At 44.4% G+C, this 23,496-nt stretch overlaps 1 long non-coding RNA gene across 6 annotated transcripts in view; it reads left to right on the top strand.

Moving 5' to 3' along the window:
* Nucleotides 1-908: 908 nt before the first annotated feature.
* The window catches only part of LOC128101773 (uncharacterized), an 87,282-nt gene continuing 64,694 nt past the window's right edge, over nt 909-23,496 (top strand). For 3 of the 6 annotated variants that reach the window (XR_008215180.1, XR_008215183.1, XR_008215184.1), the window contains exons 1-2: nt 909-8,411; nt 10,680-20,859. This is a non-coding gene — a long non-coding RNA (uncharacterized LOC128101773). Of the gene's footprint in view, nt 8,412-10,679; nt 21,980-23,496 lie in introns of those variants that run through there. The other 3 variants (XR_008215185.1, XR_008215181.1, XR_008215182.1) reach the window with 3 other exon arrangements.

The raw sequence follows: 23,496 nt of genomic DNA, 5'->3' as shown, positions 1-23,496 counted from the left end.
ACAGGCAGGTTCTGGAGGAGGCCAAAAGAAGGTGTTGGATACCCTAGAATTGAAGTTATAGATGGTTGTGAGCCACCTGATGTGTGCAGTAGGAATTGAACCCATGTCCTTTACAAGAGCAACAAGTGTTCATGACCACTGAATATCTCCAGCCCATTTTAAACAGCTGTGAAGCATCTCCTGGTATGGATACTGCCTAAGACAATTCATCTAATCAGTCCTCCCTTGATAAGTTTGTTTTTGCTTCATGTACTGTGATATTGACAGTGATATTTAATGCAGTAAATTATATTTTTAAACTCAACTTTGAAATGTCACCAGGGTAGACATCTTTATAAAATACCACAACCCCACCCATGACTGCACTACTCAAGGGGCCATATGTCAGCTGTGCTCCTGTACTGTGCTTGTGACAATGGCATCACTGTGGCAGGAGCAAAGATATTCTAAAAAGAGATACTTGTGTCTTTCCCTTTAGTAATCATTTTATTAAATCATTGGTCCCCAAGAAGTTGGAATTTCCCCAAAAATCTCATGCTGGGAGAAAGACAAGCCTGAAGCCTGGTGCCAACCAGAGGGGCAGCTCTGACATGTCAGACCACCTTTCAAGAGAAACTTGCAATAGAAACAATAATGGGTCAGTGGTGGGCAGGACCACACTTTTACCAGAAATACTTAGTTATACATTGTAGCTAGAGTTTTCCTGCCTGGCCCACAGTCAGGACAAATCTCTCTCACCTGCCAGTCCCACAGCCACTCAGACCCGACCAAGTAAACACAGAGACTTATATTGGTTACAAACTGTATAGCCATGGCAGGCTTCTTGCTAACTGTTCTTATAGCTTAAATTAATCCATTTCCATTAATCTATAACCTTGCCACATGGCTCGTGGCTTACCGGCATCTTCACACGCTGTTTCTCATTGTGGCGGCTGGCAGTGTCTCTCTGACTCAGCCTTCCACTTCCCAGCTTTATTCTCCTCCTTGTCCCGCCTATACTTCCTGCCTAGCCAATGGCCAATCAGTGTTTTATTTATTGACCAATCAGCAACACATTTGACATACAGAACATCCCACAGCACTTCCCCCACTTTTTTTTTCTCAAAAAGGAAGGTTTTAACCTTAACAAAGTAAAATTACATATAATTTGGGAATTGGGGCGTAGCTTCTCTTACTACTTCCTGCTGGAGGGGGGCACTGTATCTTATGGGGACACAAAGAAAATTTTAGGATCATGGAGTAGTCTGTGAGGCTGTATCGTCTGAGCCAGTTGCCTTGAAACCATTCTGGATGTTGGATCATCTGGGCCATGGTGTCTTCGGAGACCTTTCAGGGGGTCTTGGCTGGTCAAACCTGATGTGTCTTAATTTGGAACAAATCCATAGCCTCTTGCTTTCTGTGGAAACAAAAGAGACTCTTTTCCAAAGCAACATATCCTTACATCCAAATTTTGAAGTCAAGGTATCTTTAAAATATACATACTGGTTTAACACAGCTTCCTTTACAATCAAATATCTCTCTGCAGTTAAGAATCCCAAAGACAGGGGCTGGAGAGATGGCTCAGAGGTTAAGAGCACTGGCTGATCTTTCAGAGGTCCTGAGTTCAATTCCCAGCAACCACATGGTAGCTCACAACCACCTGTAAAGAGATCTGATGCCCTCTTCTGGTGTGCAGGCAGAACACTGTATGCATAATAAATAAATAAATCTTAAAAAAAAATCCCAAAGACAACACAATCCAGATTCTCTGTGTAATATTCATCTCTACGTGGCTTATTTTTTATACTACCTTTACTGTCTCTTTAAAGACTTTATTTTAAAAAACTATTTATTTCTTTATATAACTGTATATATTCCTTTTTCTCTCTCTTTCAAGCCTACGTACATTTTTACTATTACATCTGAATCTGTCTTATTGTGTTGCTTTAAACTGCAGCAGCTGTGGCTGCTGGCTCCGCCCACCGCAGCTTCCCAACATGGCTACGTTTACCACCAGCTCTGGGAGCTATCGTGGGTCTATGCTTTTATCCAAGCAGCATGTAGCCCAGAAACCTCTTTTTTTGTTTTGTACTAGTAAAGGATAAATCTACCACACAGCTTAATGTGCCACTTGCAGAGGCCTCATTCCCACCATATGGCGGCAGGTCAAGCGTGCACGCTAGGAACCCACCAGTAGCTCAAACCGGCAGCTGCCGCTCATTTGAGAGAGACAATTAGGAAGCTGTTTTTAGCTCTGTTTTAGAATCTTTTCTCAGGTTTTAGGTGGAAACTCTTGCCACCACGTTGGACGCCATTTGTAGCTAGAGTTTCCCTGCCTGGCCCACAGTCAGGACAAATCTCTCTCACCTGCCAGTCCCACAGCCACTCAGACCCGACCAAGTAAACACAGAGACTTATATTGGTTACAAACTGTATGGCCGTGGCAGGCTTCTTGCTAACTGTTCTTATAGCTTAAATTAATCCATTTCCATTAATCTATACCTTGCCACGTGGCTCGTGGCTTACCGGCATCTTCACATGCTGTTTCTCATTGTGGCGGCTGGCAGTGTCTCTCTGACTCAGTCTTCCACTTCCCAGCTTTATTCTCCTCCTTGTCCCGCCTATACTTCCTGCCTAGCCAATGGCCAATCAGTGTTTTATTTATTGACCAATCAGCAACACATTTGACATACAGACCATCCCACAGCAATACATACCTCTTGCCCTCTATCTGAACCAGGACGTATGTCAGTGCCCCAAAGATGGACTTGAGAGCACTGGCTCTGTCCCACTTCCTGATGTGGCCACATCAAATAAGTCCCTTCATTGACATTTCACTATTATTTGTCTCCTTCACTGGCATATTAAGGATAGGTTGACAATTCTAGTTTGTTAGGGTTGCCAGGTTCCAGGGTCTGACCTTAACAACTTCAGTAACAGAAGCGTGTATTCCAGTAAATGCTACTGAGCAACCCCTCTGGGTTTTCTGAAACGTGTAGCATCACATCATGCTTACAGTTGTGCTCCACTGCCGGAAGCTCCTCCCTCTAGTACCATGGGATTGTTTCTAACATCCTACACCATTTTTATTCCTCTATCTTTTAGCCATTGTCCTTAAATGGCTTTTGAGACCTACACCCAAATCTTCTCTTGAATTTTTTTGGCTTTTTTTGGCCGCCAGAAGCTACTTACAGTGAGACCCATTGTCTTATTTAGGATTTCTATTGCTGTCAAGAGACACCATGACCACAGCAACTCTTATAAAGGAAACCATTTAACGGTGGTGGCTTGAGTACAGTTCAGAGATTTAGTCTATTATCATCATGGAGGAAAGCAAGGCAGCATGCAGGCAGCATGGTGCTAGAGGAGCTGAGAGTTCTTACATCTAGACTCATAGGCAACAGGAAGTGGTCTGAAACACTGGGCATGGCTTGAGCATATTTGAGACCTCAAAGCCCACCTCCACAGTGACACACTTCCTCTAATAAGGCCGTACCTACTCCAACAAAGCCTCTCCTCCTAATAGTGCCCCTCCCTTTGGGGGCCATTTTCTTTCAAGCCACTACACCCCATAATGCCCAACAAAGTTAGTGTTGCATCGTGAGTATCAGCCATAGACCTCTGGACATGGTGTCATCATTGACTTGAGTGCATCATCCCACATTTGGTAAGGTTAAAAGACAAAATATAGAGTCTGAAGATGTGGGTCCATATCCTAGCTTTACTACTAATCAGCTAGATCATTTTCGCAAAGAGCTGTTTTTATTTCAGTTCCCCAAATCATATCCCCAAGATATGATTGTCTCTGCTTCATGGATGATTTGGGTTTGGGGGTATAATTCATTTATTTAGGTGAAGATACCAGGAAGCGGTTGAGAGAGAGAGGATGTGAATCACAAGGGACGGAAGCAGATATTAGGGACCTTACTGAGAATATGATCACCATGGGCAGCTATGGCTCAGCCTCTGAAGGACTAGGTAGAACCAAGCCAAATCATCTTGACTGAAGATTGAGGAAGTAGGCTCTTGCTTCCTTTGTTTCTGTTTTTAAAAATTAAACTACAGATGTATGGGGGGAAATGAAAACCAAGTAATCTCATTCTTGTTTCTTCTCCTAACTTGCTGAGAAGATGGGGAGATGAAAGAGCAAAACACAGAAACAGCCGGGCGGTGGTGGCGCACGCCTTTAATCCCAGCACTCAGGAGGCAGAGCCAGGCGGATCTCTGTGAGTTCGAGGCCAGCCTGGGCTACCAAGTGAGTTCCAGGAAAGGCACAAAGCTACACAGAGAAACCCTGTCTCGAAAAACAAAAAACAAAAAACAAAACAAACAAACAAAAAAAACACAGAAACAATTGTATTTATATGTAACAGCAAGAAATAATGGGGGGGGGGGGGGCGTTGAATGTTTTAAATACCACTGTGTTAGTCAAGTTTTCACCTTCCTAACAGATACCTGAGAAAGTTCAAAAGAAAGACAGATGTATTTTGGATCACAGTTTCAGAACAGCTTGCTTCATGGAAGCAGAGGAGATATGCTAGTGGGATTCTTTCTTTGCCTTTTATTCCATCTTGGCGCTTAGCCTATCAGGTCTTTCTCCCATAGTCGTTCTTCTCTGGAACTGCTCTCGCAGCTAAATCCAGTAGCAAGCTTTTCTAACCCCTCAGAGGCCTCCCAATCCAATTACCTTGACAGTCAAAACTGGTCGTCACAACACTTACAGTATGCGCTGGTTTGCAAAACCTCCCAAACTCATATTGTCCTTTAGCTCCCCAGTGTAACAGTGTTGAGAGACTGTACGACCTTCAGGAAATGATTGGCATTAGAAGATGACCTTGACAGTGGGTTGTCACACCACTCTGCACTGTCCCCTTAGCATACCTGCTTGTCCTCCGCTTTGTCACCACGAACACGAGGCCCTCATCAGACACAGCCATTTACTCTTGGTTTTCCAGCCTCCAGAATCCATGAGCCAGATAAAAATCTTTTGTAAAAATCCTCTATGCTGAAAACTATGAGTATTGCAGAGAGAAGTTAAAGAATTTGTAAGTAAATTGAGGAAAATGCTGATCAGGACATGTAACATGGCTGAGGGAGCGGTTCTCAGATTAACCTATATACTCAATGAAATCCTAATAAAATTCCCAGCAGGGTTTGTTTTTTGAGATATTGACAAAATGATTATAACATTATATAGAAATGCAGAGCCCTAGAAAAGAAACAAACAAACAAGAACTCACAAAACAAACTTTAAAAAAGAAGAAACCCAGAGGACTAAGATTGTTTTCAAAACTTATTATGGGAACTAGAGAGACAGCTCAGCAGTTAAAAGCACTTTCTGCGCTTGTGGAAGACCCTGGTTCTGTCCCTAGCACCCATATAGAAGCTGACAATCATCTGTAACTCCAGTTCTAAGGGATCCACGACCCGCTTCTAGCCTCAGCAGGCACATGATGTCCATACATTCATGCAGGCAAAACACACAGACACAGAAGATAAAAATAAATATTTTTAGGAAGACTTATTATGGGGTTTCTGTAATATATTGCTTTAACCAGAAAGAAACCACCCAGGTGTCCTCTACACCCAAGATTTTAGTTGAGGAACTTGGTGGACACACTTAAAAGCTAGATAGTGGAGGACTTTGGACACATGCCGGAAGTACTAACCTGAGCCTAAGTCTTGGTTCAGCCTTATGATGTTTGCACTCCTGTGACACTCTTTGCAGCTCTTCCTCAGATTTATGTATATGGGATGAACTTAGAATAAGAAGCAGAGAGAAGCTTAGCATGGTGATCCTGGAGAAGGAACTGGATTATAGAGAACGTTGACGTACTGCTCTAGCATTTCCTAGAGACTGAGCATGTTCTGTGTGCTTTTTCATAACTGACTTCTGAACATTCTGAAAAAGGTTCAGAAAACAGAAGTGGGGGATAGTGAGCTTTACAAAACAGAACTAATTTGAAATGTACAAAAACTAGCTTTCTTAAACAAGAGCACTGGGCTAGGAAGTGAGAAGTATGAGTGATTTCTGCTTTGGCTGTGAGCTGGGAACAAGCACCATCAAGTCTCTGTGTGAAGCCCATGTTCCCCATACACACCTCCAGCATTCCAGGAGCAGTTGGTAATGTGTACAAAAACACCAATATAAGCTGGCATGGTGGCACTGGCTTTTAATTCCAGGACTAGAGAGGCAGAAGAATCATTAATTCTAAGCCAGCTTTGTCTCACATAAGTAAAAAATGTGACAAACAGCTCCACCAACAAAAAATCCCCCCCCACACCAAATGACAATACAAGCAAATAAATAGAATTATTTTCCCCCATGTTTAGGCTTCTAGTCAACTAAACTTTGCGTTTTCATTGTTTTGAAAGCTTTTTATGTAGTGTAATTCTTCAATCTACATTTCAGAAGAGGATAATATCAAGTTGGCTAATTCAGGTTGTGTTCAAAGTCTCCAGGTTTAGAACAAAGTCTTCTGATACGGGCATTTGTCCACTCTAACTCCCGGGATACAAAGGGATCTCTTAGTCCCTGAAAACACATGTCCCTGTCATTGCAGAACCCGCAGGCATCACTGCCTGGATAAAGATAGTCAAGATATTTTTTTCTCCATTGGCTTATGAAAAAAAACTCATACCATATTATGTTTTTTTTTCTCCCCTGCACTAGCTTCTGTAGGATTTATGAATTTCACCTAGCAGTGCGTGTGTGTGTGTGTGTGTGTGTGTGTGTGTGTGTGTGTGTGTGTGTGTTGAGTTTTGATACCTATCTCTTTGTGTGTTAGTGAGCAGGGTAGAAAAATGCAAACAACAGACTAACAGAAGAGAAAATATCTCATGAATAGTCTTAGACACATTTAATATTGTTGATGATATTCTGTGATAAAATGGAACCATAGGATCAGGATTTATATATTTATTTGCTTACTAAATTGGCTTCATGTTCTGGTAGGCAAATTAAATGTAATTTAGCTTCTAAGGATTTTGAGCATATTCTTGTTTGGTGTTTGTTTTATTTTATATTTCTATTTATTGATGTATTTTAGGTATTTTTTGTTTGTTTGAGAGAAGGTCTCCTGAAAGTCATGTTGACCTCAAACTAGCTTTTCAGCTAAGAATGACCTTGAACTCCTGATTCTTTTGTCTTTACCTCCCAGGTGCTGGATTACTGGCAAGCACCACAACATCTGGCCTATTTTATATTTTTGAAGAGAAAATAAATTGGCTGGATCCGAGATTTGCTCAGAAAACTTTAATAACTGAGCTTCACCGTAGCCTTCTCCTAGAGAGACTGGCCCCTCCTGGCCTTAGCTTAGGCTGAGCCAGAAGAGGCTGGATATGAGGGTTAGATTTCTTCTAAATGTGGGTTTCAGAACAGATAATTTAAAATATATATTTTGGCTGACAGTTTGGTATCCCAGTCATCCCTTTCCAAGGCGGGGATGACTTTCTTTCTGTACAGTATATTGTTCTTTCTGCGGGTGTATAAGCCTAGATGCTGAGGGCTGGCCACATTGCTTTGCACCAAAACAACTTTTGATAGGCACTTGTTTCTTGTGTGTATAATTAAATCATAATGTAAAGATGATTGGTTTATTCATTTTTTTAAAAAAGACCCAGTTAGTAAAAAAATAGGAAAAGGGGGGAAGCATGAAAATAAGATGACTTTATGTTTTTAAGATGAAACCTCCAAATAGGTATTTAACGGAAAACATTTAATTTTTCCCCCTTTATTTGCATTTGTAGTGTGCAGAAAAACAAGACAGCCTCATCGCACTGGAGTTAACAGAAGCCATCCTTGGAAATGTCTTCACTGATATGGCTCCATCTGTATTTCAAACACCTCAACTTCACACCATCACACAGTGAGTGAAGAAGACCCAGGATTCAGTCAAATTCATCCTTCTGAAAAACTGCAAATGAGGATACTATTGATTAAAGTCGACTGTTGTCTACGTGAATCACCCAGATTAAAATCTAAATTTCAAGAAAATGGGCTGCGAAGGATGCGGTTGGGCGTCCGACAAACCCTCAGCTGAACTATAAAGCTGGGACTGAGCCTTCCCAAATCTTTTCTAGGCAAGAGGTCCCAACAGTCCGCGTGGGGCTCGTGTGCTTCTTAAGAGTGGCTAGAGAGTCCCCATCCCCCAAGCCCAGACGCACTAGGAGCCGGGTGAACCATTCTGGGCTGTCAAAACACAAGGCGCCGTGCTCAATCCCAATAACTCGAGTGATGATTAATGAGCGGCTTGATCATTTAATATCTCATGTGATTAAATTATAAGGCGTGGGGGAGGGGAGCTCCGCACACTCCCGACCGGTGGGGGACACGGATCAGCCAGCGAGTACCGGCAGCGCTCGAGCGGTGCACTCCTGCTTCGAACATCGCCTGGTGTGGCTCCGCCACCGTGGGTCGGCGCCTTCTCAAGGTCAGTGGGTCTAGGGAGGGGAGGGAGGAGGAACTCAGGTGGGGGAAGGGGTCGCTTGCCATGGGGAGGGGAGTTGTGGACACTCTACAGCGTAGGTCAAAGCCGCCCACTCTTCCCGCCGCAAAGTAGCTGGTTGCAGGAAAACAGCCTTAGGCAGGGGACTGTCAGATCTTAAATCTCCTTCCCTTTGCAGCAGTCTAGGGTGTTTCTGGGGCTACAACGTCCCCGGAAAGAAGGGACGCGGGCCCTGGAGCTCTGGGTCTCCACCTGCCCCGGCCGCCACGCACTTGGACTGTGAGTGGTTTTTCCTGTACACAGGCCTGGTGACCGTCGGGTGGGAGCACCCAAAGCCACTCTTCCTGAGCCGGCAGACCCTCGCCCAGTCCAGTGCCGGGTGGGGTTATTTATCATCAGCCCGGTGTTCAATCCGGAAAGTGTGTGCAACCGCCCCAACGTACGGAGGTGTAGGGACGGGCAGAGACTCCAGCAAAACTATGACTGGGGGTTCCTAATTGTTTGGGGAAACGGAGCAGAAATCGTGGGGGAAACGGGCTCCTTCGGTTTTTAAAAGAGGTTCAGCTGAGATTCGGGTGTGACTACCACTTACCTCCGAAGAAGAGCGAGCGAAGAGCCGCGGCGCTAAGTAAAAGGGCGGGGGCTGTCCCTGGGCCCAGCCTGCAGCTACGTGGTTCCGCCTGGGAAGGCAGGTAGCTAGTGGCCTTTGCAATTCATCCAAGCTGTGTGTCCGCGCTGCTGGGGACAGCAGCCTCAGAGGGGTCCTGAGAGACAGCCGGTGGGACATTTTATCATCATATTTTAGGCTTTACTATTCAGCCAGCGGTGGGCAGGCTCCCTGGAGCAGACCCTAAGAAACTGCACCCCAGAGATTTGTTAAGCGCCAAAGTAGAAAGGTAAAAATTAAAGCACTGTATCCAGAGCTGCAGAGGGCCTCTAACTATGCTGAATTTTCAGCCCAGAAATGGTATCGGGGGTGGGGTGGGGGGAACCGCGGGTGGAAACCAAGATAGCTCCTTTCATTCAAGCCTGGAGAAGGGCGAGATACTGGGAATAGCACATTGCTGTCCCGGTGCTTTGGGCCTCAGATGCGGTGGCTGCATCTTTCTCCTTCAGGGAAAAAATCGGAAGCTTTCTAGGGCAGCTCCTTGGACATAGAAAAATTACACCACCATGCCCGCACCTAATTTCTTTGAGCAGTTGAAAATAGCACCAAGGAGGGGAGAAAATCACTAATAACCAAACACGCCTGTAAATAGAAGTCACAATATAGAAAAGTGTGCATATGCATGTATGTATATGTACGTCTCTCTTACTGTGCGTGCACGTGTTTATACAACACATTATATATACTTAAAGAAAATGAAAAGAAACCTACCCATCTGGAGCGGAAGCAAGCCCTCTGCACTGGTGTTAAGAGAGTTGGCCTGAAATGCCTCCAAGTTAACAGATGTAGACTTTGACTACAATTTCAGGATATTCTTCCTTAGGGAAGAAAAATTCTGAAGGGGGGAGGGGTGGAAGGGGAAGCCAGGAAGCTGCTTTGGTCCTTGGGCTTAAGTGGCTTAAAACCTAGATGCATCTTCCTTCCAAGGCCGCTCCTTCTTCTGCCCCGGCTCAGGCTCTAAAGAGGCCACTCCCCTCAAGGTGTGTTCGCAATAATTAAGGAGGGTTTATGGTCAACGCTGTTGCCTCAGTAGATAAGGCAGAATGCCGAAGAAAGGCAGGCCCAGAATATTGCCTTTGTTTGACTCTGGGGGAATGACACACCCTAACGCCAACAAGTAGTTTCCAGCCTGTCAATTTTGTTCCAGTTCCTGAACCCCTTCCTTCCATTTGTTTCGTGTTGGTGCTTTTTTTCCCCGTTATTCCTATATCAGGTTTTATGGGAAACAGTGGCTTGAACCTACAGAGAATAATTTTCTAAAGTCCGGTGCCCGCCTTTCTCTACCTACAAGACTATTGCGCACTATTGAGTAATTAAGCCAGTGCCTGGTGGAAGCCAGGCCTTTCCCAGGAACTAATGGGGGCTGGGGGAGACTCAGCAGGGAGAGGCCTAGAGCCCTAGACAGAACCTGCCTTGGAAAGAACTACTCTGTGTTTCCAATATTAACTTGGGGCAGGGCGGTGGAAACATGGCCAAACTGGGTTTTATTTCCCAGGTTATCTGCTGACTCAAGGATGCCGAGATAAACTAAGGATTCCTAAAGTTTCGAAAGGAGAGTTAGTTAGTTTTATTCTCTTATCCCCAAGATCATTTTCAGTTTGATGATGTTTGAGATCTACCCTTTGAGATCTGCAGCACAGCTGTCCAAGTCGGTGGTGCAATCGGCGGCGGCATTGTTCTGCAGGACTTGCAGGTACGCATCTAGAGGGACCTTTTCTTCCACCGGAGCGCGAGGTGGTGTGCATTGATTTCACCCCTCACTCTCCGCCCTGCTGCCCAACATCATTTAGGCCAAGATCGGGTATAATGGAAAACACCATCAGCAGACAATTACCCTTTCAGAGGATTCACTTCTCCTCGCAGACACTGTTATTTGAGAAATAGGATCATTTGATTTCATATTGCACTAAATAACACCCAGCCGGTTCAAATTGCCAGCTTCTTAAAAACCGCCCATTGGAATAAATTGCAATGGCCTCTTTTGCTTTTCAGGCCAATACTGTGGGTACCCGGCAGAAGTTACAAAAATAACTATAAAGCCAACCCTGAGCAGTCGACACCGTGGTCCCCCGCCCCACCCCCACGCCCAAATTTGAGATGGCTCTGCCACTTGACTTTGGAATTAAAATGCACAGTTTCAGTCACCCAGGAAGCGCTTCGAACCACAAAGTGCATTAGTGTTCATCAGAGGAAGATGGTGTGGTGCAGAAGACAACCAGTTCTGTATATCCTGCTTGGTTGCCTTGCATCGTTAGCGTGCTTGAGAACTGTTGTAGTTCTGGGCTTTACTACCCCGCCTGCGCCTTTCCGGTTCCCCAGGTCTCTCATTCCCAGAGCCAAGTGCCACCACTGCGGGTACCGCGGGTACAACCGCATGTCCTCTAGCACTGCTCCTTCTTCCCTCGCAGTTAGAGCCAGTTGGGGATCTACGACCCCAAGAGTCCGCCTAGATGGCAGAGGGGTAAGCTGCATTGGGGCATCAGCGCCTAGCGGAGTGGGAGAGCCGAGAAGACCAGAAGCCCGCAGAGAACGTCAGTTCACTGCGCACGCACCACCCCAGACATTTTAGGAAATATTAAGCCCTCTGAAGTTGACCATTTTGCTATGGTTTAATTGACACTGTTCAACTGAGTGGCAATTGTTCTGCTGGTGGGGGTGATCCATCCCCGCCCCATGCGCTTATTAAAAATGGGTCCTTGGTCCTTGGCTCCTTCATGCCAAGAGATAGAGTGTGTTTAAGACACACAAAGTTTTGGCAAATCTGTCCTTTGGAGCCTTTCTTTGTTAGATTTATGTTTATATGCTTCAGGAAGGTGGATTAGATTTTTTTTTTCTCTCCTAGATAAACTGAAGGCAGGATCCCGGAGCTCTCCCTGTGCACCCCCATTGCCCGCAGGAGCAAGAAGGAGCCTTTTGCAGGCCAGTTAGAAAAGGCCCTTAGTGACCTGCTGGAGAGACTTTCCTTTTTGGTGGAAATGGGAGGAGTCAGGGAGAAGGGAGTTGTGGGCCCTTCGGGACTGTTCAGGAGTATTTAGTTCCTCCCTGCTGGGCAGGCGCTTGGGGCAGGGTTGGTGGTAACTGGGAAAACGTGGGCTGTCTAAGATTCGTAAGATGGGTTGTTGGGAGAGCAGAGGACTTCACTGTGCTCTCATTCTGCACTTGGCCTTGTCCTGAGAACCCTTAGCCTCGCTTCTCCATAGCATTCTGTCAGGTCACTTTTCTTGCTCATCAATAAAAGTCTACCCAGGAGGCCCATGGTACCCAAATAAAAATCTGGGCAATTAGCCTTGGATGCTGCCTTCTGGAACTGGAAAGAAAACCGTGGGGCTCAGTTTCCCACGCCACCAGATCTGGCCTTGCGGTATCCGGATCCAAGGCAGGCCTGGGACTGACCAATCGATCCCAGGGAGAGTTCTGGCGCCTGCTCTTTACCATCGTTAACACTAAGACGGTCGTGCAAGTCCTGGTGCCTCACTTCGCCCACCCCAATAGCCTCCTGGCCGGCCATCCTCAATTGGAGTAACCCCTTTCAACTCCCCATCTCTTCTGGGTGGACTACACAACCCAAGAACAATTTTTTTCCCCAAAGTGCTAAGGCCACAAGGACAGTTTTCCTAAGAGAGGCTGGAACACAGAGATTAAATTCCGAGGTTCAGGAAAAGCGGTCTTAAGGAGATCCAAAGTTCACTGCCTGTGCAAACCGAACCTCAGAGCTTGTGTTGGAACAGCTGCGTGCGGCCGCTGGCACAGGCTGCTGGGCATCGGACTGCTCCCCGGGGGACCTGGAGGAGACTCCTGGGAGGGTGTGGAAGGACCTTTCTCTCCACACATGCCTTTGACACTCTCCTCCCACGCCGGAGTCCAGAGAATGTGAATTAGGGTCGACCTGCGACACCAGCTGGGGAAGTCGTGTCCGCCCTGTCCAGGCCTGCGAGCCTAGGTGAGGGCAGTGGGACAGCTGTCGCGGCTCCAGTTGCTTTGGGGAGTGGCTAAGTAGGTCAGCCCCTTTGCCCACTATTATCGCCACCCCCCCCCGCCCCGCGCGGTCGCTCGCGTGTCAGGGCCGGTCCCCGTGCCACCCTCACTCGCGCGTCGTCCCTCCAAGTCGCAGCATTTACCAGCGCGTTTTGTCCCGCAGTTGGATTCCAGGCTGAGGGGCTGTAACCGTGCTCTCCTCCGACGGACGCTAATCAAGTAATTTCCCCATCCCAGTCCCATCAAATTGCTCTTTAGCTGTTGAACCACGGAGTTTTGCTCGTCTTTTCACATGCTAATCACGCCCATTCAACGGCTCTCGGTGGGGCTGTTTGTCGCGGGATAAATCTCCTTGTTTGCCCGCTGCATGATTAATTGATATTGTTGTCTGGCTTTTGTGGGGACCGCTAGGAGCTGAAAGGCGACGCATCGTGGCTGCGCCGGGGGCCGCTGGCGACATCTTCGGGCTGCGGAGGTCCCCGCAAGGTCGGGCCAGGGCTGATGACATTATGCGCCCGATTTGGTTTTCCTTATTAGAACGATGATGAAAGACTTGGAGATCCCAGTCTTTACAGCCCACCACCGGGGCGCAGAAACCACACAGCGTTTAAGCCACAAGCGCAGACAAAGCCCTGGCATTTGCTCAATTCAGGGAAACGAGTTGGGTGTCCACGCAGGAAACAATTACATCTTATTTCGGCCCACCCGGGATTTCAGTGGAGTTGAATGTGGGAGTGCCTCGTAGAGGTTTGGGTTCTCAAACAATTTTTTTTTTCAGTGTTTTTGATTGAGGGCAATAAGAGAAAACTAACAGTAAAGGGAGCCACCCTTTTGCCGGACAGTTGCAGGTAGCGGTCCGGCAAACGCCCACGCAAAGGCGCCTAGGCGCTGGATACTGTGTTTGTGGCTTTGCAGAAGGGCGCTGTTCTGTCCCTGCCTTGCCATCCACCACCAAGGTCCGCCGGGACGCGAGCATTAAGGCGCCGGTCAGTCTGCAAATTCACATTTTATTCGACAGTACTGGTGCTGTATTTTTCTGAACCTCTGGCAGATGTGTAACCAAACTTCCAAATTCCTCCGCCCCCTCTGCACCCCTCCTCTGCGCCCTGGGGTTTTATCCTCCACAGACATCCCTAAAACTTGGAGATTCAATTAAACAATTCCAGCTACGCAGAGCTCCTACGGTTTGCTTATTGCAAATATTTCCTTTTTCGAGTTCTTAAAAGAAAAAAAAAAAGCAAAGTAAAGAAAAGAAACTGTCGCCTTCGCTTTCACTGAGCGCGGGGTAATTGATAGGCGCCATCAGAGGTCAGAATTTGCATAAGAATTAAGAGCAGTAAATTAATTTAATATTCCGTGCACATCTCCAATTATTCCTGAAGACCTTTGTCTCCGCGGCTGCCAGAGAGGGGATTCAGCTGCTCTTCAACCAAACAACATCTGTGCGGTTAATAATTTGATAAACAGCTCATACAAATAGTTTCTGAATTATCTGGCTGCCCAATGACTATTCAGTTTGGAAACGTTTTGGCAGGGTCTCCTGAAGTCCTCGGAGGGGCTCAGGCTCCCGCCCGGACAAATGTCCCATCTTTTAAACATCAGCAGAAGACAATGTGTAAAATAAGTCATTATCATTGAGTAATAATCCTAACCCTCAAAAAAAAAAAAAAAAAAGACACAGCCTGGGTGTTCAGGGTTAGGGCAGGTCGTCTATTAGAGACTCTGCCTGTGATAAATAAACAGGCTAGGGGTTGGATAGAGTGAAGACATACTGTGTGTGTAGGAAAGATGGGGTGTTGGGGAGACTGAAGAGAGGTGCAGGATGCTTCGTTTAACCTTTTTACAGTTGAATGACTGGACTTGTACATTAAAAAAATACTCAAGGATTTTTGGGGGGATGATGGACTAGAAAACCAAGGTGTCGGGAGAAGCAGATGGAGACTAATTTTCCACTATGTTCCTTCTGGTATCTTTTATTTTTCTCTCTACAGACAAGTGTCATTTATTTTTTAAAAAAAATGCATACCAAAGTTTGAGGACTGGAAAGTAAGTTATGTTGGCTCCTCTGGGCTTTGATGGATTTGTCTCTGGTTTGTCCCTATGCTCCTCTTTGGACACACCCCCTCCTTCCCACCATGATTCACCCACCAGTATCATGAAAACAGCTTCTCACAAAGCCCAGGTATGTACAAGACAGATGGAGAGGGCCCCCCGGCAAAGCTTCGAGTTGGCCCAGCTAGAGAAACAGCCATAATAAGATGATGCCGTCCTATGTCAAACCCGGCCTGAATTTAGACACTAACCCCTCACTGTTACACTGAAGATGTCATGGCTGTCATTATGTCCTATTATCTTCCTGCCACCCTTAGCAAAGCCTCTTCCTGATACAAAGTCTAGAAAGGAACCATTTGATCTTGAATGAGACTCAGACTGCTCTAATTCCTGCAACCTGTGCATTGCGGCTGTTTACTGCGAATCTGCATTTACCCTGGAATTGTTCTGCAGTGACTTCAATCTAACAGGGTGTTCCACAAGAGTCTTTATCTCTGTCTATACATTTCCATATGTTTGATGTACACACCTCATACATTCAGTATTCCACTTTCTATTTCCCACACTGCTGACAATCTAAGTACTTGAAGCCACTGAAAACTACCCAGAAGTTCTGAGTAGTGTCAAGGCAGTAATATGATAGACTTCTGCTCTAACGAGCCCCTGGTAGCATTGAGCTTTAAAGGCAGGCAAACCCTTCAGGCTATCGGTCTAAATACACAACTTTACAATGAATACAATACTTGCCTGGGCTCCACTGAAGAATCACTTTTCCAGAAAACAAGTCATTGTGCCACACAAATAGGACAAGAGTATCTCTTCCAGGCACATTTATTTCTGTTTTAGACATTTTTTTGTTTTGTTTTTTTGGTTTTTCGAGACAGGGTTTCTCTGTGTAGCTTTGCGCCTTTCCTGGAACTCACTTGGTAGCCCAGGCTGGCCTCGAACTCACAGAGATCCGCCTGGCTCTGCCTCCCGAGTGCTGGGATTAAAGGCGTGCGCCACCACCGCCCGGCCAACATTTTTCTCTTACATTTCATTAGGTTTCTCTACACAACTGTAGATACAGTGGGGTCTTGCAGGCTTTTATATGCATATATAAATCATCTCTGTTCTTTATAATGGGGGGTATCTGCCTATATCTTTTTATTAATTTCTGACTTTGATTCAGACTTCTCTAGTCACCCAGAGTGACTTGAAAACATTTCTTTTCTTAAATGGAGCATTACCAATTCTTTGGGGAGCCATTCTAATTTTAAATACCAACATATTCAAATGCGTAATCTCCAGCTCTGATGCTACTCATTTTTATGCTCACAACCTACCCACTTTGGATTCTTTTAAACTCCATATTTATCTTCCTTACATGTGTTTGACTAATTTTTTTTTTTTAAAGCAGTGTGGGCAGAAAAATGGTTAGTAAAGAAGGCAGATGACTGATTATATTTTTGACTCTGTAAATAAAGACACTAAACATGAAAAGTTGGGATTCTTTTCCTACTAATGAAATCCTGTTCAGAAAAGCTTTCTGGACACCATTGAAGTTAGTGAGTTTGGAAAGCCTGTCCCCATAAATGCTTGGCTCTTTGGCGATGAAACACATATTGCCAACTGTCTGCTGATGTAGCTATATCTTTGGAGGTTTGAGTAGAACCAGAACTTGGTCCAGTATGTTTGCAGGTAACCAACTTCCTCCGTAGAGTTCCAGTCAGAGGTAACTCTTCTTCCTCATGTTCATGAGCACTTGAACATATTGGGGCTGTTGCAATGAGTGATATTCGGTGACTTAAAGGAGAAAACTCTTGGGGTTGACAAGATAACTCAGCAGATAAAGGCACTTGCCACCAAGCCTGACCACCTGAGTTCCAATCCCCAAACCACATGTGAGAGAAAGAGAGAAGTGACTCCCATAAATTGTCCTCTGACCTCCACACAAATGCCATGGCACACATGCTCTCTTTGTCTCTTCCTCTAAATGAATGAATGAGTGGATGAGTATAGTTTAAAATAAAAAAAAAATTTAAAAAGCACAAATTTGATAATTTCTTACCAAAGTTGGAAAAGGAAATACGTGAGTATGTCTTGGGGAAAATTTAATGGCCAGGAGGCCAAATGATGATTTAAAGATTCAGTGTGTTCTTTATTTAGATAAAAGATGTCCCCCCATTCCTGGGAAGCAAACCTAGGCTCTTTAAGATACACTCCACTAGGATTTCTTTCTTTCTTTTTTTTGAAAGCTACAAATAGTGTATAATCATGAAATTCTTCTTATAAACAAATTCTTCTAAATACTTCTGTTGGCATGAGTAAACACAATTTTTATATATCTGGTCAGCTTAACACTCAAAATTTATAAAACTTTGAATCTGAAAAATGTAGACATACAGAAAAGTTATGAACAGGATCACCTAACTAAAGTGGTCTGTTCTCATTGTCTCCTATTTTCATACCTAAATGAACTGTGTTAGCTACATAAATTCTCCACCTGTGATACTGGTTCAAAAGGATGTATCTTTGTGGGCTTTGGATGTTTGGAAACCACAGAAGCAAGCCTGGGTTCTCCAGAGATGATTATCAAAAGTTTCTGGTCACCAAGGATATCTGTTAGATCCCTGGTTCTTTCCCATTCTATCCTGGCCAGGATTGTATTTAGGCAGATCCATCTTTACTCTTCAGGGGCTCGCTTCACATCACTGTGACTGTAGCTTTGTAAACTTGTTAGCAAAGGTTCTGCATAAGTCAATAGAGCTCTTTGGTGAAGGGGTACCATTGAAAGAATCTATGCCAAGAACCAAGGCCAACATGGTTCTGCTTAAAAGGAAGAATCATGGGTAATAGGCATCTTTGAGTTTCCTTTGTTGCTTGAGTTGCTCTGAAAGTCTGATCCAGTAAACCTGACCCAAGAGGGAGTTCAGGAGCATGTTCTGCTTTACTGACTCTGTGATGAGGGGAGAGAGATCCGCCTAATACCAGATCCACCAACATGGCGTTTGAGACTTTCTATAGCAGGCCTGGAATCAAAGTGAAATACAAAGGAAAAGTTGTGGGCAGAGAAGCTCATGGTTCTACTTGCTCACTCACTAACTGCAGGCACTTGAGTAATTGCCTAATTTCCTATGTCACAGACTACAAGTCTGCCACTTTTTACCATTTATTTTCTTCTTGTAGTATATACATGGCTGTCCAGCTGAACTGCATAGCTTAGTGTCCTTTGCAGCTATATATGGCCCAGGAAACTATGTTCTCACCAATGAGACATAAGCAGATTGGTGTGCATACTTGTTATCTCATGTTTATCTCTCTTTCTTCTCACTGTCTGGGAATGACATAATAGAAACTCTGGGATCCCATGTGCTGTCTTCCTGGATCAGAGTCATCTCTTTTACTCTGGAATATTATGTGAAGAGAAAGGAATTTCTATTTTGATTTTAAACTTTCATAGTTTTATGGCATATATTCAGAGCAATCTTCTTCCTAGCTTTGGCCTTCTTCTTCTTCTTCTTCTTCTTCTTCTTCTTCTTCTTCTTCTTCTTCTTCTTCTTCTTCTTCTTCTTCTTCTTCTTCTCCTTCTTCTCCTCCTCTTTCTTCTTCTTCTTCTTTTTCTTGTTTTTGAGACAGGGTTTCTCTGTGTTGTTTTGGTACCTGTCCTGGATCTCGCTCTGTAAATCAGGCTGGCCTCGAACTCACAGAGATCTGCCTGGCTCTGCCTCCCAACTGCTGGTACCAAAGGTGTGCGCCACCACCGCCCGGCTTAGCTTTGGTTTTCTTAACCAGGGAATGAGAATATATTGGTTCTGATTTCTTCAAAAGCAAGCATTGTTGTAGAAGGTGAGCCCAGAAAACAGCATGGGAAGAAAGGCAACTTTCTGGTATCAGGAAAAAGGAATTCCATTGCAGTGTGTTATAAAGCAAATTATGGGCAACTAGACTTTAATTCTTTGGAAGACTAGGGAGATTGTGAGCCCATATGAGTTGGAGTGTGTATGCTCCAATCACCCTCTGTCATTAGCTGAAGGCTATTCTTTGTGAGGATGACTTCCCCAACAAGATTAGCTACAGAAGGGGAAACCAAGGTGCTGGTGGTTGGCCACTGAACTGCTACACACTAAGGTAGAAAAGTGAAGGACTGCAGACAGGACACTGTATAGCACCTACCACAGAGGACTTTGGATAGATGTTCTTAAGATCTGCTTCCTGTATTAAAGTTATTTGGGTTCAACATTAATGTGTATTCTTCTAGCTGCCAATCTGAAATGCCTCCTCCAGATGGACTGGTTTGCAAACTTAAGAGTTTCTCATATGAGTTTGTTCTTATTTTTATTCTCTCTTTTCATGGGAAATCAGTTACTTACTCTTGAATTGCCTTTATTAATGCTGAATCACTTGTCTATTGCTTTCTAACCAACCACTGTGACTTCATGGATTAAAGTAATACTTTCTGTGGGTCAGGAATCTAGGCAGAACTTGCTGGGCATTTCTTCATGGAGGGTCGGTGTTTGTGTAGAAATTCCAAGATGACCTCTTATTCCCCAGAGCCTATATTCATATGGCTTCTAATTATCCTATGGCCTAACAGAGACATCTCACCTGCACAGCAACTAGATTGGAAGGGAAAGGCAGTGGGAAATGAAGGTCTTTTAAAGGCCCAGACAGTCCAAGGTCCAGAAAATGTTACTCTGGTCTCATTCTTTAGGTCAAAACAGTCAAAAAGGTGGTCTAGGTCAAAGAGAAATTGGCTCCCCTCCCTGATGAGAGGAGTTTCATGAGATGGGAGGAATGTGGGTACTGTCCACCTTGCCCATGCACCCCTCTTTCCACTTATCCCAATCCCTAGGACACATTTCTATTCTGCATCATATAGGAAGTCCATAATGCTAGTCCACAAAGGTCTTCTAGTCCTTGTTCCCACCCAAACTGTTAAGGTATTTATCAGCTGTGCTTATTGAGTCTTCCTTAGTTATTTATTGTCTTGTGAAATTCTTTGTCACAACTTACTGTTGATCTTCCAGGACAGAAAATGGAGGTTAGCGTTCCAAGGATACTTTGAACAGTTAGAATCACATGGTTAGAATCAGATTCTTCATGAACATTTGTACACATACAAAGGACACAACGTGAGAGCCAGGCAGAGAGAGTGTATTAACATCTAGAGCAGTAAAACTCATTTCTAGTATCTTATTCCAGAGTATTCAACTACATTCTAAAATTAGGTATTTTAAAAAATCCTCCTGGCATAAATGAGACCTGGATGACACATGTAAATCTACATGTAGAAATGCTTGTGAATGGAACGGATCACCTGGAAGGCCCAAACTTCTTCCCAGATACTAGCAGCCCCACCATGATGTTCTATCCCCTGCTAAAGCATTAGTCTTTTAAAAAAATTTAAATAACTGTTGGAGAGAAAACTGGGTCAGGGTGCCTGGCGGTGGTGTCGCATGCCTTTAATTTCAGCACCTGGGAGGCAGAGGCAAGCAGATCTCTGTGAGTTCAAGGCCAACCTGGTCTACAGAGTGAGTTTCAGGACAGGCTCCAAAGCTACACAGAGAAACCCTGTCTCAAAAAAAAAAAAAAAAAAAAATGGGTCAAGGAGGGTATAACTTTAAATATCTGTGTCTTAGTGTTAATTAACTGATGAGAACAATGTTTCCCTTTCTCTTACAGAAGAAAGCAGAGCCAGATCAATGTTCTGGAAGATCACAGGTTACTGGTGCTAAGGAATGGAGAACTGAGAATGAGGTATTCCCATGGACGACTCATCTCCCTTCATTTCAGTCTGGTTAGGAGACATACCAAATTATTTATTATCCTGGACAGTAGAAAGTAACACCTAAGCCCATGGGAAGCAGAGAAACACAGAAATAAGAACCTAGGGAAGATTTCAGAACAAATGAAGACGATTGTGTGGCTTGGCAGTCAGTTGATGGATATCCCTCAAGTCTCTGGACTCTAGTCTCCTATGCTGTGATTCAATTCTTAACCATGAGGTTTCCAAAGACAGAGTAAGCCTGTGGGAAAAAGGGCCATCATGTCCCTAGGATGTATGCAGGGCTTCTCTCCCACCTCTTTCTTTCACACATTCTTTCTTTCTTTCTTTCTTTCTTTCTTTCTTTCTTTCTTTCTTTCTTTCTTTCTTTCTTTCTTTCTTTCCTTCTCTCTTTCCTTCTCTCTCTCTTTCCTTCTCTCTCTCTCTCTCTCTCTCTCTCTCTCCCTTCCTTCCTTTCCTCCTCCTCCTCCTCTTTTTGGTACAATCACCAAAGGAAGATCTGCAGACTACTGGGATGACCAAAGGTGCCAAAGATTGACAAGCCCTCCTCAGTTGATCCTACTGACTAGGGGTGGGAATGTTTATGTAGTTCCTTGACCATGATCTTCCTGCTAATTCCACCCCACTTCCTAAGTAAATGGCTTGAACAATCATTTTATATTGAAAATTTACTGGATCAACCAAAGAGGCATTGCTTGAGCTAATCCCCTGGCTAAGAGTATCAGCTGAGTCAAAGATGTTGCCTCTGATACACTCATCATCACAGCTAGCACCATTTTGTGCATTGATATCTGGTGTGCAGAAAATGTGCTGTTTGGGGTTCTTGGAAGTTTGTAGTGGATTCTCTGCTCTAAGGAGGTAGAATGGAATAGGGTCTACCAAGGATCACATCCAGGTTTAAATTGTTCTGTCTCTAGCTGTGTGATATTGAGTACACTGGAAAACCTCTAGTAGATGGGTGAAGACATTTCCTCATCTGAAAAGTGAGGGTAGCCACACTCAACTCACAGGATCATTGAGAGTAATATATAAGCAAATATACACTGTTTCTAGGCACAAAACTGTATTTAATAAATGACTTTGAAAACAAGGGTCTTTTTTGTTACTTTCTGATCATTTCGCTACATTACTGTGCTTGCAGTCTGTGTGTATACAGGTCCCACGAGTAGAATTGAAAGTAGGTACCTGAGGCTCCCAAAGATAGAAAAGAAAACCAGAGTAGGCAGCCTTAGTGGCCAGCCAGGTAATTGAGGAGAAACTTTGGTGCCAAAGTGAGGGGATTCATAAAGCAGATGAAACACTTAAACCATAACAGAGAAGAATTCTGTTTCCTGATCGAAATAACAATCCTGGTATAAAGTCTGGAGCTGTCCCTTTTGCCTAGAACATTCACTTACATATGACTGAGCACTCTTCCTGCTACATCATTCATTACCCTCTAAGATGATCAAAGAAACCCTTCCCTGTGGATAATCCTGTCTTTTGAGTCACCATTTTTTGTAATTCTCCGAGTCCTTCCCACACTGACGTTTGCTCCTCACTGGGAAACTCTGCAAACACTCCCTCTTGTTCCGTCATTATCCCTGGACCAAACTCCTCCTCTGTGCGATCATCCCTCCAGAAACACATTGTGAGTAATCCTTCCTAACATCTCCTCTTCCAAAGGCTATTTGTTGGCTGATGACACTACAGAATTTGCAGTGTGCTTAAATGCCAGCGAAGCAAACATCTCTCCATTGACTCCAATTTACCTGAAGCACTCCGACGAGGGTGCCTTTGTTTGTCCTTTTCAGTTAGCCATTTGTCAGAAAGCCAGGCCTGAGATATTTCAGAAAGGACAAAAGGAACTCCATCTCTTTACAAAACTCTCAAAAAATTGGAGAGGGGGAAAATGTGGCTGGAGAAAATTAATTTTAAAAAGATAAATAACACACTTATCTGGAGAACTGCAAGAAATGAATGCGCTCAGAGATGTAACCTTTCGGAGGGTAGTTATATTCTTGAGTGTCATTTTGATCATTACTGCATGTGTCCATTTCCAAGGACGGGTACTTCCAGGAAAAGTAGAGACCAATGTCTTGGAATTTGCTTTTCTGTGTTGCTTCTGTGGAAAACTCAGAGCTGGTCTGGATAGCAGTTAGAAATGTAAGAGCAACAGCCCCTTATATACTAGTGGCTTGAGGTGATGCAAGTGTTTGGCAGTCGTTAAAGCTCTAACTAGTATTCATAAAAATGAAAGAAAGTTGTTGCTTCTCAACATGATTATGAAGTTCTGTCCTTAGTCACCAACGGAGAAAAGGGAAATCAAGTGTTCTTGCTGAATGCACTCAGAAGCTATGGCTTTATCTCTACTTTTGGAGGTAAAGGGTTTGCACAATCTCTTCACTGAGTTTTTAATCGAGTTGCTATTCCACTCTTCCTTTTATGGAGCCATAGAAGTGTCTGTAATGAAAGATTAAAATGGTCCTGTGCAGTGGTTTGCAGTGGCTCTGCCCAAATAAAATATGACAGCTCTCTCGTAGGGCCTATATGCAAGCAGAGGCAGCTTGGGAGCAGGCTGCATTAGACTCTCTGCCGTGCATACTGATTGCAGATTGTATGGGTTTCCT

The sequence above is a fragment of the Peromyscus californicus genome, unplaced genomic scaffold (genome assembly GCF_007827085.1).
Source record: "Peromyscus californicus insignis strain IS unplaced genomic scaffold, ASM782708v3 Scaffold_7__1_contigs__length_154581171, whole genome shotgun sequence".
Lineage (NCBI taxonomy): Eukaryota > Metazoa > Chordata > Mammalia > Rodentia > Cricetidae > Peromyscus > Peromyscus californicus.
The sequence above is the reverse complement of the archived record's forward strand: the minus strand, read 5'-3'. Positions and strand labels throughout refer to the sequence as shown.